This window comes from Ovis canadensis, chromosome 7 (assembly GCF_042477335.2).
Source record: "Ovis canadensis isolate MfBH-ARS-UI-01 breed Bighorn chromosome 7, ARS-UI_OviCan_v2, whole genome shotgun sequence".
Classification (NCBI taxonomy): Eukaryota; Metazoa; Chordata; class Mammalia; order Artiodactyla; family Bovidae; genus Ovis; species Ovis canadensis.
The window spans coordinates 35,016,655-35,032,832 of NC_091251.1; the positions used below are offsets into that span (position 1 = coordinate 35,016,655).

Consider the following 16,178-nt stretch of genomic DNA (forward strand, 5'->3'; position numbering starts at 1 on the left):
TGTTTTTATATAACAACTTCTTTGAGATACAACTTACATGTCATATAATTCACCCACTTAAATTGTATAGGTCAATGTTTTTTAGTATATTTATAGAGTTGTGCAAATGTCACCACACTCAATTTTAGAACATTTCATGATCTGTAAAAAGAACCTGTACCCATTAGCAGTCACCCACCATTTCTCTCCATGAAACTCCATCTGGACAACCACTCACCTACTCTGTTTCTGTCCTAATCCATTTGGACTTCCTTAACAAATGAGGACTGAGTAGCTTCAAAACAAGAGAAATTTTTTCCCATACAATTCTGAATGCTAGAGGTACAAGAGCAAGGCACTGGCAGATTGGGTGTCTAGTGAGGGTATGCTTCCTGGCTCACAGGTGATGCCTTCTTGCTGTCCCTCATGTGGTAGAAGGGGCAAAGGCTCTCTTTGAAGCCTCTTTTATAAGAGCACTCACTTCAAAGGAGCCATATTGCTGTGGTTCACTCAGATTGGCCTCCTGATGCAGACAGCAAGAAGGAGAAAGATAGATATGTGAAAGGCAAATGAAATACTTTGAGCTGATGGTCTATATCGAGTTGTCTATTCTTTCACTAATTCCACAGTTTTAACTTCATGGGCTTAATATTTAAGGTAGAGGACGTCCTCCTACTTGCTTTTAAAATTTCAGTGTGTTTTATATATTCTTGGCCTTTTAAAATACACAAATTTTAGAACTGGTTTTCACCTTTACATACATACAGAGAGTTGAATCTATTTAAAAAATGTGAAAGAATTTGACATTTTTGCCTCATGCATCTTTAAATTCATGAACATAGTATATCCTCCCATTTATTTACAACTGAAATTAATTTCTTCATGGTTTGTAATTTTCTGTGCTGTGGTCTTATAAGTACAGTTTAAAATTTTATTCTTAAGGATTTTGATTCTTGTGCTATTTTAAGAATTTTTTAAAAAAAATTCATCTCTTTCTAGTTACTTGCATATAAAATATATTTTAAATTCTATATTGCTCAACTGCTTTAATAATGTAATATATTTGCAGATTATTTTGGATTGCTTACCTCACAATCATATTTGTGACTATCATATAGTCCTTGATTTCTAATTATTAAAACTTTATTTATTTTTCTTTCCTTTCTATAACTGGCTAGGACCCAGTACACATTTTAGTAGAAATAGTACTATTTGGCTTCAATGAAAGAAAGCACTTAACATTTCACCATTAAGGTTGGCATTTGCTTTATGTTTATAGCATATACACTTTACCAGAATGAAGAAGCTTTTCTTTCAATCCTAATTCATTGGGAATTCATTGCTTTGAGTGACTGTTGATTGCACTTTTGTGTAACTGTTGAAATATTTTTATTAATGGGGATTATTACTTTGATTGCTTTAAAATGTTGACTAAACATACATGAAACCCAACATGACTGTCATATATAATACTTTTATATAAAATGCTAATTCATTTTGCTAGTATTTCATTTAAAAGTTTTAACTTATGTTCATTGAATGACCCTATCATATTCCTTTAAAAATTTTTCTTCATTCAAGATTTAGTGTCAAAATTAAGCTGTCCTTGTACAGTGTTTCCTCCTTCTTTCTGTTGTTAAGTAAGTTTGGTGCACCAGTTAAGATAGGTTATGCTGTGGTAATAATCAACTCCAAAATATCAGTGCCTCAAAGAAAGAGTCGTTTGCACATATGTCATCCATTTTGAATGAAGATGATTCTCCGGGTCAGCTATAATACATGTGAGGACTAACATTTTGGCATTCAAACTTCCATTAATATTGTATCAATACAGAATTCAGTAGTCACCACAGTCTGAGAAAGCTGAGGTTGAAAGCTCATCTAGAGAGTTAAATTCTTGTATCATGAGGTGACGCATGCCATTTCTACTCATACTTCCTTGGCCAAAGCAAATGTTGTGGCCATGTCGATTTTCAGGAGACACACAATTCTCCAGCATGGCTGGAGGAGAGGAAACTGGGTACAGGGTTTATGAACAGCCATTGTGCATTCCATAGTCAGCCTTCCCACTTGTAACTGAGAACTCATTTCCTGTCTTCTCCCCATGTAGGAAAGGTACTTCTTCAAGGAAGACAACTTAGGATGCCTGTTCAGTCACTCCTGAGCAAAGGCAGAGTCTCTGATTGAGATTCTATAGCCTTCAGGCTCTTCTGGGTCTGAAAATCAATGAAGAAATAAATAAGCAGAAAACAAACAAAGGAAACAAGTAAACTCCACACATTAAATATACCATTATGGAATAGACATTGGATTATATCATGCAAGGTTCTCTTGGAAAGGAGAAGAAAGACACACAGTGTTGCTCTCAAGGAAGTCTGGGGCCCCAGGGGGCATTGCATTTCTTACTCTGTTTTGCTGAGACTCTGATTGTGTCTTAAGCAAGAAGCCATTCTGTGACTTAGCCTCCAGGGATATTCTTCTTATATTACATTCTTCAGCCACATCTGAAGGACTATGGCTTCAGATGTTGTAAATAGATTTTGTCTGCCTGAGTTTGTTAAGAATTGAAGTACAGTTGACTCTCCAACAACGCAAGAGTTTGGGGGGCCAACAGTTGAAAATCTGCATATAACTTATACTTGGTTCTCCTTATTTGCAATTCCTCCATATCTGAGGTTTTGTACCTGCAACTCAACCAACTGAGAATCATGTAGCAGTGTTGTGTTTACTTTTGAAAACCGTCTGTGTTTGAATAGACCCTCACATTCAAACCCGTGAGGTTTGTTCAAAGTCCAACTGTATTTTGAGTCTCTAATGATCATAGTTTGTTTTAGTCAAAGCTGTTTTTAATGATTTAGATTTTTCCAAAAATTAGTTCTTATTTATTTGAATTATGTTAATGTCATATACCTATGGATTTATAAAATTTGTTTTTATAAAATACACAAAGTAATAAAATGCATTATGTAACAGAATGAATTACTAAAATCAGCATGATAATAGAAGAGAAAATGAATGGTTTTTCCCATAATTTTAGGTCTGCAAATCCAGCAATTCAAGAATTGATTGCTTCTAATTTTCCTGAAATAAGTGGGTTCTTCAATGTAACTATTTAGGAACAATTTGAAAATCACTTTGGGATTTATATTAATCAAAGATACAAACATAATAGCTGGGAATCTCAGGGAACAATGTTCTTTTGTTAGGACCAAACTGAAGCCAGGACAGGCTCTAAGGGGCGGGCTAGGCCTGAGAAAAGCTGAGGCTCTGGGAACTCCCACAGGCGTGTAGTTCGACCAATCAGAAAAATCCCTATAGCCCCCCGCCCGCACCAGACCCGAGCCAATCCAGATAGGGATGCGAGGTTTAAAAGTCCCATGCACGCGTACGGTTTAACCAATCAGCTATGCTGTTAAAGAAACAAAGAATCGTCTGTATAAAAGTAACGGTGATTCAGAACTCGGGGCCCTTGTTGGATTCCACTGTGCTGGATGAGACATGGGCCCTAACTCGAGTTAGCAATAAACCCCTTTATGCTTTTGCATTCCTGTGGACGTCTTATTCTCTCAGTTTTGGGGACTCGGACTCAGGGCATAACACTTTCATACACTGAAATAAAGAAGGAACATGTTTTATAGAAGAAAAATTTACATTAGAATGTCTAAACTGTGCTACCACAGTGTCTGCCTCCTTCCTGACTGTTTTTCATGGGATTTTCCTAAGATTCTAAGCAGGTGGCTGCCTTAATACAGCTCTAAGGTTTTGGCTTATCTCTACTGTCATTTCTCAAGGCAAGAACACTGAAGTAGTTTGCCATTCCTTTCTCCAGGGGACCACGTTCTGTCAGACCTCTCCACAATGACTCGCCTGTCTTGGGTGGCCCCACATGGCATGGCTTAGTTTCATAGAGTTAGACAAGGCTGTGGTCCCTGTGATTAGACTGACTAGTTTTCTGTGATTATGGTTTCAGTGTGCCTGCCCTCTGAGGCCCTCTTGCAACACCTACTGGCTTACTTGGGTTTCTCTTACCTGGGACATGGGGTATCTCTTCACAGCTGCTCCAGCAAAGTGCAGCCACTGCTCCTTACCTTGGATGAGGGGTATCTCCTCACAGCCACCCCTCCTGACCTTGAACGTGGAGTGGCTCCTCTCAGCACTCCTGCACGGGCAGCCACCGCTCCTTGGACGTGAGGTTGCTCTTCTTGGCCGCCGCCCCTGACCTCGGGCATGGGGTAGCTCCTCCTCGCTGCTGCCCCTGGCCTTGGGTGTGAGGTAGCTCCCCCACCAGCCGCTCCTGCATCATCACAGCCTGGCACTCTTGGGTGCCGCCCAGGACCTCGGACGTGTTTTTGCCTTGAGAACCCCATGAACAGTGTGAAAAGGCAAAATGATAGAATACTGAAAGAGGACCTCCCCAGGTCAGTAGGTGCCCAATATGCTACTGAAGATTAGTGGAGAAATAACTCCAGAAAGAATGAAGGGATGGAGCCAAAGCAAAAACAATACCCAGCTGTGGATGTGACTGGTGATAGAAGCAAGATCCAATGGTGTAAAGAGCAATATTGCATAGGAACCTGGAATGTCAGGTCCATGAATCAAGGCAAATTGGAAGTGTTCAAAAAGGAGATGGCAAGAGTGAACGTCGACATTCTAGGAATCAGCGAACTAAAATGGACTGGAATGGGTGAATTTAACTCAGATGACCATTATGCCTACTACTGAGGGCAGGAATCCCTTAGAAGAAATGGAGTAGCCATCATGGTCAACAAAAGAGTCTGAAATGCAGTACTTGGAGGCAATCTCAAAAATGACAGAATGATCTCTGTTCGTTTCCAAGGCAAACCATTCAATACCACAGTAATCCAAGTCTATGCCCCGACCAGTAACACTGAAGAAGCTGAAGTTGAATGGTTCTATGAAGACCTACAAGACCTTTTAGAACTAACACCCAAAAAAGATGTCCTTTTCATTCTAGGGGACTGGAATGTAAAAGTAGGAAGTCAAGAAACACCTGGCATAACAAGCAAATTTGGCCTTGGAATGCAGAATGAAGCAGGGCAAAGGCTAATAGAGTTTTGGCAAGAGAATGCACTGGTCATAGCAAATACCCTCTTCCAACAACACAAGAGAAGACTCTACACATGGACATCACCAGATGGTCAACGCCGAAATCAGATTGATTATATTCTTTGCAGCCAAAGATGGAGAAGCTCTATACAGTCAGGAAAAACAAGACCAGGAGCTGACTGTGGCTCAGATCATGAACACCTTATTGCCAAATTCAGACTTAAATTGAAGAAAGTAGGGGAAACCACTAGACCATTCAGGTATGACCTAAATCAAATCCCTTATGATTGTACAGTGGAAATAAGAAATAGATTTAAGGGCCTAAATCTGATAGACAGAGTGCCTGATGAACTATGGATGGAGGTTCATGACATTGTACAGGAGACAGGGATCAAGACCATCCCCATTGAAAAGGAATGCAAAAAAGCAAAATGGCTGTCTGGGGAGGCCTTACAAATAGCTGTGAAAAGAAGAGAAGCGAAAAGCAAAGGAGAAAAGGAAAGATATAAGCATCTGAATGCAGAGTTCCAAAGAATAGCAAGAAGAGAGAAAGCCTTCCAGAGCAATCAATGCAAAGAAATAGAGGAAAACAACAGAATGGGAAAGACTAGAGATCTCTTCAAGAAAATTAGAGATACCAACGGAACATTTCATGCAAAGATGGGCTCGATAAAGGACAGAAATGGTATGGACCTAACAGAAGCAGAAGATCTTAAGAAGAGGTGGCAAGAATACACAGAAGAACTACACAAAAATAATCTTCATGACCCAGATAATCACGATGGTGTGATCATTCATCTAGAGCCAGACATCCTGGAATGTGAAGTCAAGTGGGCCTTAGAAAGCATCACTATGAACAAAACTAGTGGAGGTGATGGAATTTCAGTTGTGCTATTTCAAATCCTGAAAGATGATGCTGTGAAAGTGCTGCACTCAATATGCCAGCAAATTTGGAAAACTCAGCAGTGGCCACAGGACTGGAAAAGATCAGTTTTCATTCCAATCCCAAAGAAAGGCAATGCCAAAGAATGCTCAAACTACCACACAATTGCACTCATCTCACATGCTAGTAAGTAATGCTCAAAATTCTCCAAGCCAGGCTTCAGCAATACGTGAACTATGAAATTCCAGATGTTCAAGCTGATTTTAGAAAAGGCAGAGGAACCAGAGATCAAATTGCCAACATCCGTTGGATCATCAAAAAAGCAAGAGAGTTCCAGAAAAACATCTATTTCTGCTTTATTGACTATGCCAAAGCCTTTGACTGTGTGGATCACAATAAACTGTGGAAAATTCTGAAAGAGATGGGAATACCAGACCAGCTGGCCTGCCTCTTGAGAAGCCTTTATGCAGGTCAGAAAGCAACAGTTAGAACTGGACATGGAACAGCAGACTGGTTCCAAATAGGAAAAGGAGTACATCAAGGCTGTATATTGTCACCCTGCTTATTTAAGTTACATGTAGAGTACATCATGAGAAACACTGGGCTGGAAGAAGCACAAGCTGGAATCAAGATTGCCGGGAGAAATCTCAATAACCTCAGATATGCAGATGACACCACTCATGGCAGAAAGTGAAGAGGAACTAAAAAGCCTCTTGAGGGGCGAGGGGAAGGCCGCGGCGGCGGCGGGCCCGGGCCATGGGCCCGAGGTCTCGCGCGTCGAGGGCCCCGGGAGGCCGATGGACTTAAGAGCAGCAAATGTTTATCATCTCCTGAAAAGAAGCATTAGTGCTTCAATTAGTCCAGAAGATAGTACTTTCCCTCCCTGTTCAGTGGGCGGTATACCTGGTTCCAGGAAGTGGTTCTTTGCAGTTCAGGCAATATGTGGATTTTATCAGTTTTGTAGTTCACACTGGGAAGAGATACATTTTGGTGCAGAGAAAGATGACATCGAAGATGTTCTTCAGACAAATATGGAAGAATGTTTGAGTGCTGTTGAGTGTTTTGAGGAAGAAGATAGCAATAGCAGGGAATCATTATCCTTGGCTGACCTTTATGAAGAATCTGCAGAAAGTTTGCATCAGTTATCAGACAAGCTTCCTGCTCCTGGTAGAGCAATGATAGATATAATACTGTTGCCTTCTGACAAAGATCCTCCAAAACTGAGAGACTGTTTGCCTACTGTAGGAGCATTAAAACATTTGAAGGAATGGTATTCAGCAAAAATTACTATAGCAGGAGATCATTGTGAAATAAATTATCAGAAAATTGCAGAATACCTTTCTGCTAATATTGTATCTTTTGAAGATCTCAGAAATGCTATTGATTCAAAGGAGCTATGGAGGGGAAAGATTCAGATATGGGAGAGGAAGTTTGGAAGTGAAATAAGTTTTCCTGAATTTTGTTTAATGGGAGTCACACAGAAGAATTTTAGTACATCTAATTTAAAAACTTGCTTTCTTAACAAAAAGTTAATACCATCAAAAGATAAAGATATTTTGCCAAAGGTTTTTCATTATTATGGCCCTGCTTTAGAGTTTGTGCAGATGATAAAATTATCAGATCTGCCCTCCTGCTATATGTCAGACATTGAATTTGAGTTGGGATTGACAAGAAACAGCACCAAGCAGAGCTCCAGGTTGCTGGTGGAGCAGATTTCTTCCCTGTGTGGCGAGGCTGGAGCTCTTTTTGTATTGCCGTGTACCGTTGGTCACATACTAGCTCCTCCTCCCAGCCAGCTCAGTTCAAGAAGGTGGAAGGAATATATGGTGAGGAAACCTAGGACAATCAGTGTTCCAGATGTTGAACTGAAAGGAGAGAGTTCTAGCTATTATCTCTTGTTACGAGGTAATGGCAACGGAAAGTGTAAAGCCACATTGATTCACTCAGCCAACCAGATCAATGGCTCGTTTGCGTTCAGTTTAATTCACGGAAAGCTGAAAGCAGCAACAGAAGAAACCAGATTGAGCTCTCCTCTTGACCTCTCGTCACTCCCAAGGTTCTCCAAGGAGCAGCTTATACAGAGAGAGAGACAGTTAGCCAGCGCTCAGGCTTCGGCTTTGAAGGAGTGTCTGCAAAGGAGAAAGTTGGCACAGCAGCGCGAGCTAGTTTCTGTGGATGAACTCAAAAGTCTGCTAACATGCACAAGGGAATGCTTTTTGGGTCATTTTGATGCTCTTATTCCTAAAACAAGTCTAATAAAGACAGACAAAACCTCCAATATGTTACATGATAGCAGTTCACTGGAGCTTACTTCTTCCCGCCTAGTGGAGACCAATCCTCTGGAGTGGCCAGAAAGGCATGTCCTTCAAAATTTGGAAACTTGTGAAAAAGCTAAACAAAAAATGAGAACTGGTTCATTACCTCGTTCATCTGAACAATTGCTGGGCCACAAAGAGGGCCCACGGGATTCAGTCACATTATTGGATGCTAAAGAATTGCTTAAATTCTTTACCTCAGGCGGATTACCAATTGGAGATCTTCAGCCTTTACAGATTCAAAAAGGGCAGAAGACTTTTGTCCTGACACCAGAACTTAGTCCTCGGAAACTTCGTGGTTTACCTTTCCGAGAAGCTTCAGTATGTCATTATCATGGAATTGAGTACTGCTTGGATGATCGGAAAGCGTTAGAGAGAGATGGGGAATTTTTAGAGCTGCAGTCTCGGCTTATTCGTTATGAAACCCAGACCACCTGCACCAGGGGGAGTTCTCCGGGGCCCGCCGTGCTCAGCCCGCTTCCCTCTCCTGCGGTTTCGTCAGAGCCCACGAGTGTCCCTGACGGAGAAGCTCTGCAAAGCGAGCTCCGGACTGACGTCTCCCGAGTGAAAAGGAGATCAAAAGATGTGAACTGCCTTTATCCCCCCAAAAGCAGACTTGTGAGGTCTGGAAGTTCCGATTCTCTTCTTTCTCAGACAAGTGGCAGCGCCCGCCATCGCCACGCGGTCCCCTCCAGAAAGCCTCGGGCAGAGCAGCCGTTACCTGTGACGTGTCCCTCTGCGCTGAGCAGTGAAGCTCCCAGAGCCACCGCCAAGGCCAGCTCAGGTCCAAAAGCTGCACGCGAATCAGAAACAGCAAGGCCCGCGAAGGAATCCCGATCACAGAAGCACACTCGGATACTGAAAGAAGTAGTTGCTGAAGCCCTGAAGAAGGCTCACGAGGCTCACGAATGTTTCCCTGCTTGCAGCCAGCGCCTCTTTGAGATCTCCAAGTTCTACCTAAAGGATCTTAAAACTTCCAGAGGTCTATTTGAAGAAATGAAGAAAACAACAAACAACAATGTCGTACAGGTGATTGAGTGGGTGTTAGAAAAAGCAAGCAAGAAATAACACAGAATCATTCCCTTTGGATGATTGTAGATTGGATGGATCTATTATATACCACTTCCTTCTTTAGTTTGAAAATTAGACATTTCAAACTTTATTCAAAGAATTAATGTTCCATTTCTAAGGAATTTCGTAAATACCCTGTATTTATATAGTTTTGAAGTTGCTCAGTTAATGTAATTTTAGTTTGTATACTTATAGTTTTACTATATTTTAATTTTTAACATTAATATTTTTATGTATGTTTAAAAATTTTACTCTTGGTTATTTAATTATTTCAATAAATAGAAAAAGATATTTCTTTAAAAAAAAAGCCTCTTGATGAAAGTGATGTGGAGAGTGAAAAAGTTGGCTTAAAACTCAACATTCAGAAAACGAAGATCATGGCATCTGGTCCCATCACTTCATGGCAAATAGATGGGGAAACAGTGGAAACAGTGTCAGACTTTATTTTTGGGGGCTCCAGTATCACTGCAGATGGTGATTGCAGCCATGAAATTAAAAGACACTTACTCCTTGGAAGGAAAGTTATGACCAACCTAGATAGCATATTGAAAAGCACAGACATTACTTTGCCAACAAAGGTCTGTCTAGCCAGGCTATGGTTTTCCAGTAGTCATGTATGGATGTGAGAGTTGGACTGTGAAGAAAGCCGAGTGCCAAAGAATTGATGCTTTTGAACTGTGGTGTTGGAGAAGACTCTTGAGAGTCCCTTGGACTGCAAGGAGATCCAACCAGTCCATTCTAAAGGAGATCAGTCTTGGGTGTTCTTTGGAAGGAATGATGCTAAAGCTGAAACTCCAGTACTTTGGCCACCTCATGAGAAGAGTTGACTCATCGGAAAAGACTGATGCTGAGAAGGACTGGGGGCAGGAGAAGGGGATGACAGAGGATGAGATGGCTGGATGGCATCACCAACTCGACGGACATGAGTCTGAGTGAACTCCGGGAGTTAGTGATGGACACGGAGGCCTGGTGTGCTGCAACTGATGGGGTCGCAAAGAGTCGGACATCACTGAGCGACTGAACTGAATTGAATTGTCATTTCTCTCACTGTTGTATTCCAAGAGCCCACAGAAATACCTTTCTGAGTCAGCCAGTTGCAAGGAAGAGATTTTGAGGCTGATGAATTTTTTTTCCCAATGAAATTCCAGAGTAACCGTCCCTCCTTGCATTTGCTCTATTATCATCCTGATAAATAAGGAATTCCATCCCTCCACCAGGAAGCTCTCTGTACCAGTACAAAGTCTGCCTTCCCGATGTGGTTTCACACATGCAGTCCATGGTCTTCTTCCTGTGCTGCTACTCTGTTCTGAGCTTGGGTTACTTTGCCAGCCAAGCTGGATCCTGTGGGAAAAGAAGACAGAGTTGGTCCTTTGAAATGTCTCAGGAGTCATGAGGGCTACACGAGGTTATGACATTAGGACCAAGAAAAGGGTTACCTACTTGTTCATTTCTCCACCTCTCTTCCCTCTAACCCCCCTGCCAGTCACAGCTTGCACGAGGCCACCATTGAGCTCTAAAAGGAAACTGAAGCCCTGTGTTTAGGGCCTCAAATATTGAAGCCAAAGGTGGCCATGAACACCCACAGCAGACCAGGCCAGAGCTTGACAGACATTCTTCTCTAAATTTCTCTTGTTCTTATCATAGCAGAGACCAGCCCTTCTCTGAGTAGCTGAGTGCAGAGTTCCTGTGGCTTTTAGATGTTTCTGTCCCTAACAGGAAATAATGTTCATAAGGAGGGCATTCCACTCAGGGACTGAAACTTCTACCCCATCCCAACCTCTGTTTTGCCTTGATGTTTCTCTGGAGGAATACCTTTGAAAATTGGCTATTTTATCTAGCAAGTACAGGAATAAAGTTTAATTATCTTTTTGTTATTGAATTCTTATTTAATATCTCTGATCAACATCATCTCTGATCAACATCAGAGACTATGTTCTGAATGATTTAAATCCTCTGAAATTGATTAAGCCTTGCTTTAAGATCCAGAGTATGAACAAGTTGATAAATATTACAAGTGAATTTGAAAATAATCTGTATTCTGTTGTTTTGGGGTACAGTCTTCTATATATGTAAATTAGGTAAAGAATACAATTTAGTAATTGTGTAAGTAGAGAATATTTTCTCTGTGTTTCTATTGATGATAGATGTTAATGTCTGGCAGCAGAGTTGTATATTTGCTTAGTGACTATTTTTAAATCAACAAATTCTACTAGTTTAATTCTGCTGATTAAGTCTACCAATTTATGTTGGATATATTTTGAAGGTATATTATTCAGTGCATATAAAATAGGATTATTCTGTCTTCCTGGTCAATTGTGCACTTAATCATTCTGAAGTGCTGCTCTGCATTCCTAGCAACAATTTCTATTTTAATGTCCACTTTATTTGCTATATCCACTCAGTTTTCTTTTGGTCAGGGACTCCAAATGTCTCATATGCAAAGGAAAGAAGTTATATCTTTCTACCTTCCACCGCTGAAGAATTAGTCTGAAATGGATCAATGGCCTCAATGTAAAAATTCAAACTATGAAACTCTTAGATGAACTCATTGATGTAAATCTTTGTGACTTTGGATGAGGCAATGGTTCTTAAGGTAGGCAATCAAAGCACAAGTAAAGAAAAATAGATAAATCAGGCTTCATCACAATTAAATAGCTTCTGTTTCAAAAGATACTATCAGGAAAGTGAAAAAGGCAACCCAAGGAATGGGAGTAACTATTTACAAATCACATTTGTTAAGGGCTGAGTATTCAGAATATATAAAGAACACTTACAACTCAACAACTAAAATACAAATAACTCGAGGAAAATTTTAATTTTAATAGTATTTTTACTAGGATACTGAGGACAGTGGGGATGCAGGTGAGAGAGAGAGTGTTACTTTCTTATATATACTATATGTGCTACATATATCCTTTGAATACTTTTTAAGTTTTATACCACATGTATTTGTTATCTATTCAAAAATCAAATAATAATTTGCATTAAAAGCTATTCACTATCAACCAACTGATTGGATGGTTGAAACTTTCTCCTCCTGACCACACAGGGGAGAGGGGAGGGGCTGGAGATTGAATTGATCCACAACGGCCAATGATGTAAATCATTCATGGTGATGTAAATCAATCATGGTGATGTAAAGAAGCCTCTCTAAAACTCACAATACTGGGTTTGGAGAGGTTCTGGGTTGGTGAACTCATGGAGGTGCTGGGAGAGGTCACCCGAAGAGGGCTTGGATGTCCTACATACCTCGTCCTATGCATCTCTCCATCTGGCTGTTCCTGACCTATATCCTTTTATAATAAACCAGCGATCTAGTGAGTAAAGGGCTTCCCAGGTGGTGTGAGTGGTAAAGAACTCACCTGCCAATGCAGTAGACATAAGAGATGCAGGTTCAATCCCTGGGTTGGGAAGATCCCCCAGAGGAGGGCATGGCAACCCACGCCAGTAGGCTTGCCTGGAAGAATCCCATGGTCAGAGGAGCCTGGCGGGCTACAGTTCACAAGGTCACAAAGAGTTGGATACTACTGAAGCGAGTTAGCAGGCACAGCATACTAGTGAGTAAAATATTTCTCTGAGCTCTGTGAGCTGCTTTACTAAATTCATGGAAACTGAGAATGGGGTCACAGGAATGTCTGGTCTATAGGTAGTCATGTAGAAGTATAGATAATAACCTAGGCTTGTGTTTGGCACGCTGAAATGGAGTAAGTTATTGTGTTCAGTTGCTCAGTTGTGTCTGACTCTTTGCAGCCCAATGGACTATAGCCTGCCAAACTTCTCTGTCCATGGGATTTTCCAGGCAAGAATACTGGAGTGGGTGGTCATTTGCTACTCCAGGGGATCTTCCAACCTCGGGATTGAACTGGCATCTCTTTTGTCTCCTTCATTGGCAGGCACATTCTTTACCACTAGCACTACCTGGGAAGCCCTGGAGTAAATTATTTGAACCTCCAGTTTCAGTGAGGGATGGGATAGAGGAGGCTGTCTGGTAGTACTGAGCCCTAGCCTTTGGGAAATGATGTTATTTTCAGGTGGAGGATGGCAGAGCTGAGTTGAATAGAAGGATGCAGCTGGTGTCCAGAGAAGTGCTTGGTGTTGTGTGGTAAACTCCCCACCAATGCACATGTGGAAATTGGGTCCAGGAGCCCTAAAAGGACTCTCCTTGAAAAGGTTAAGTTGAGCAGGTATAAAAACTGCAAGAATCATGTATAATTTCTAAACACTGTCCTTCATATGTTGCTTCTGTACAGCATGCAGTATGGTCGCTGAGAAAGCTGTGAGGGAGTTCTTCCTAGAATGAATTCAGTGACTTCCTTTATAAATCTTATCTTACTCCCTTTAACCACCAGCTTCTAAAAAAATGTCTGGGTAAGATTTGTGTGTCTTCTCTGCGAATATGGGAACAGGCAATTGCTCCAGCTGAGTTATGAGTTTTTTGTAAAGTTCTTCTATCATGTTTTTATTTTTTCTGTAGTCATTTCTCTGAGACAGCAAACGTATATTGCAGAATCTTCTAGTTGTGAGGATAATATGATGAGCCTGATCATTTTTGTAGCTTTCCGGAATTTCACAAAATTTTGACCCTCTGTTGCATCGGCTTCTGCACTGTGTGCTGAGTTTGGGGAAAGTCATCTCCTCACTGGGAGGACTTTTGTACAATACAGTACAAAACATATAAGCCTGTTGTCATAGGAACTGTCCAGTTCCTCATTCTTGCTCTCCTGACTAACTGTTGTTGGTTAGAACTGAATGATCTGGGACAATCTGGATCCTGTAAACAGAAGAAACAAAAAGTTTGATGCTTGGTGCTGACAAATAAGGAACTGGCCAAAAACTTCAAGGGCAGGAGTTAAATCTTCAGTCAAGACTAAGAGAGTCAATTATGGATTCCTTTCTCCTCCCTTCTTATTTTCCTGAGTATTTGTTACGTTAAGTCATTGTTCACCCTCTCTGCTCCTTCTCACTGTCTCCCCACAATCCAACACTGTCCTCAGCCTCCCTATTAGCAACTCTTCCTACCAGTGGAGTCAGAAGCCATCATGCCCATCATATGCTGACAAGAGTCATGTTGGCTCCTGTGTTTTAAGAAGCCATCTCCTGTGCTGACCCTGCTCAGTCTTATTTGGCTTTGTGTAAAGCTCCACAGAATTGTTGGCCATGAGCAGTACAGCTCTCTCAGAGCAGACATTGGTTTGGTTGGTAGGATGAACTGTCAGATCATATCCTGTGCATTCTTGCATAGAATAAGTTGAACCACCAAATGCATTTAAAATAGTCTCTTTCCTCCTGAAAAAGTTGTTCATATATTCTCCAGAAATTTGGGGGCCATGTAAATGTACCCTTTAATTTAGGTTGACATTTAAAAATACAATATCTGTGTTTTCCTTCTCAATTAAAGAAAAAATATTTTAAATTAAACTGCAGATATGGTTTTGTGTCCTTGTAAGGGATAGTTCTATATTATTACACACAGAATTTCAAGGTAGAAATTTCACAACCTAGGTGTTGTTCCCTGCCATCCTTTTCTTTCTCAAATCATGTTTTTAAACACCTCCCTTTAAAGTCTGCTCCCTTTTCAGATTATCTTAGACTTCTGAAGGTGATCTAGGTAACTATTTCACTAGGACAAAGGAAAATTTCCATTCTATTCAATGTTATTTGTCCTGGGCTCAGTTATAATAGAAGATCACTTCTATGATGACAGATTATTTCCTATGATTCCAGGTCACTTGACATCTGTGAGATGAGGAGAAATTATTTTTTATCTTTAATTACCTTCAGCTTGTCATACTGCCCCCCTAAAATTAAAAATCCTGAACCTCTGTACACTATTGCTTAGTTGTTTTTTTTTTTAATAATGAGAAGCTGTGGATATCTAGCAGAAGAAAGAGGTGTTCCATTTCATTTACAGACAACAATGTAGTTTACATGTGTAGTTCAGTCATATGGTGATTCACTTTGGTTTTTTTAAATTGAAATTTGTGTGGTTGTCTATTTAATATACAATACCTACTATGCAGTTACACAATTATCTAACCAGAAATTATATAATGATCAAGAAAATAATGTTAAATTAGATATGATCTTAAGAGCAAAGCCCCCTTTTGCATTTCACATTGAAACAACTGTTTCCCTTGGTCTCTCTTTCTTCCTGAAGGACTCTTCTGGTCAGTGCCCTGCAGAAGTCCTGTCTGGAGAGCATCTGTAGTCCAGGTTCAGGGTCGGGCACAGACTGTGAAGGCCGGGGTATCACTGTGCGTCTACTCTCAGAGGTAGTAGATGATTGTGATTAAATGTAATCCCTTAAATTAAATCCCATATCCTCCATTTACTAACTCTGACATTGGATGAGTATCTTAGCCTCACTCTCCCTTCTGTATAATAGAAAGGATGGGAGTGGGGAAGAATAATCTCTCAAGAGTTTCACCTTTCCCGCCAGGCAAGAATTAAGTAAAATTTCCTGCAGGAAGTTCCTAGAATATGCTAAGTGTTCAGTGAAGTGTAGGTAACATGTTTATTATTAAACAAAAGTGGTCATTTCAAGTGAGCCTAGGTTCTCTAAATAAAACTGTAGGAGGTGATCAACATGGTATGGTGGTGCTAGGATGCTGACTTTTAGTTGGGGATAACCAATCAGAGAGATTTTACAACACTTTCACAGCTCACAGGGAACTGTATGCCTGTCTAGAGTCCTTGAAAACAGTGCTCCCTGTGGTCAGACTGAGAAATGCTCATTGAAAAGTGAATTTTGACTTTTCCTGAATAAGTTTACATCCAAGATGTGTCTTTTTTTTTTCTTCTTCTTCTATAAGGTTAGGTCTATCAATACCAGTGTTAGAGAGAGAATTACTCCAAGATTAACA

The 16,178-nt window shown here is 40.6% G+C and overlaps 1 pseudogene and 1 gene segment (V, D, J or C); one reads left to right on the forward strand and one right to left on the reverse strand.

The window, feature by feature from the left end:
• LOC138443432 (M1-specific T cell receptor alpha chain-like) overlaps positions 1-16,178 on the reverse strand; it is a 1,249,782-nt gene that overhangs the window by 443,485 nt on the left and 790,119 nt on the right.
• LOC138443995 (mdm2-binding protein pseudogene) lies at positions 6,610-9,394 on the forward strand (annotated as a pseudogene).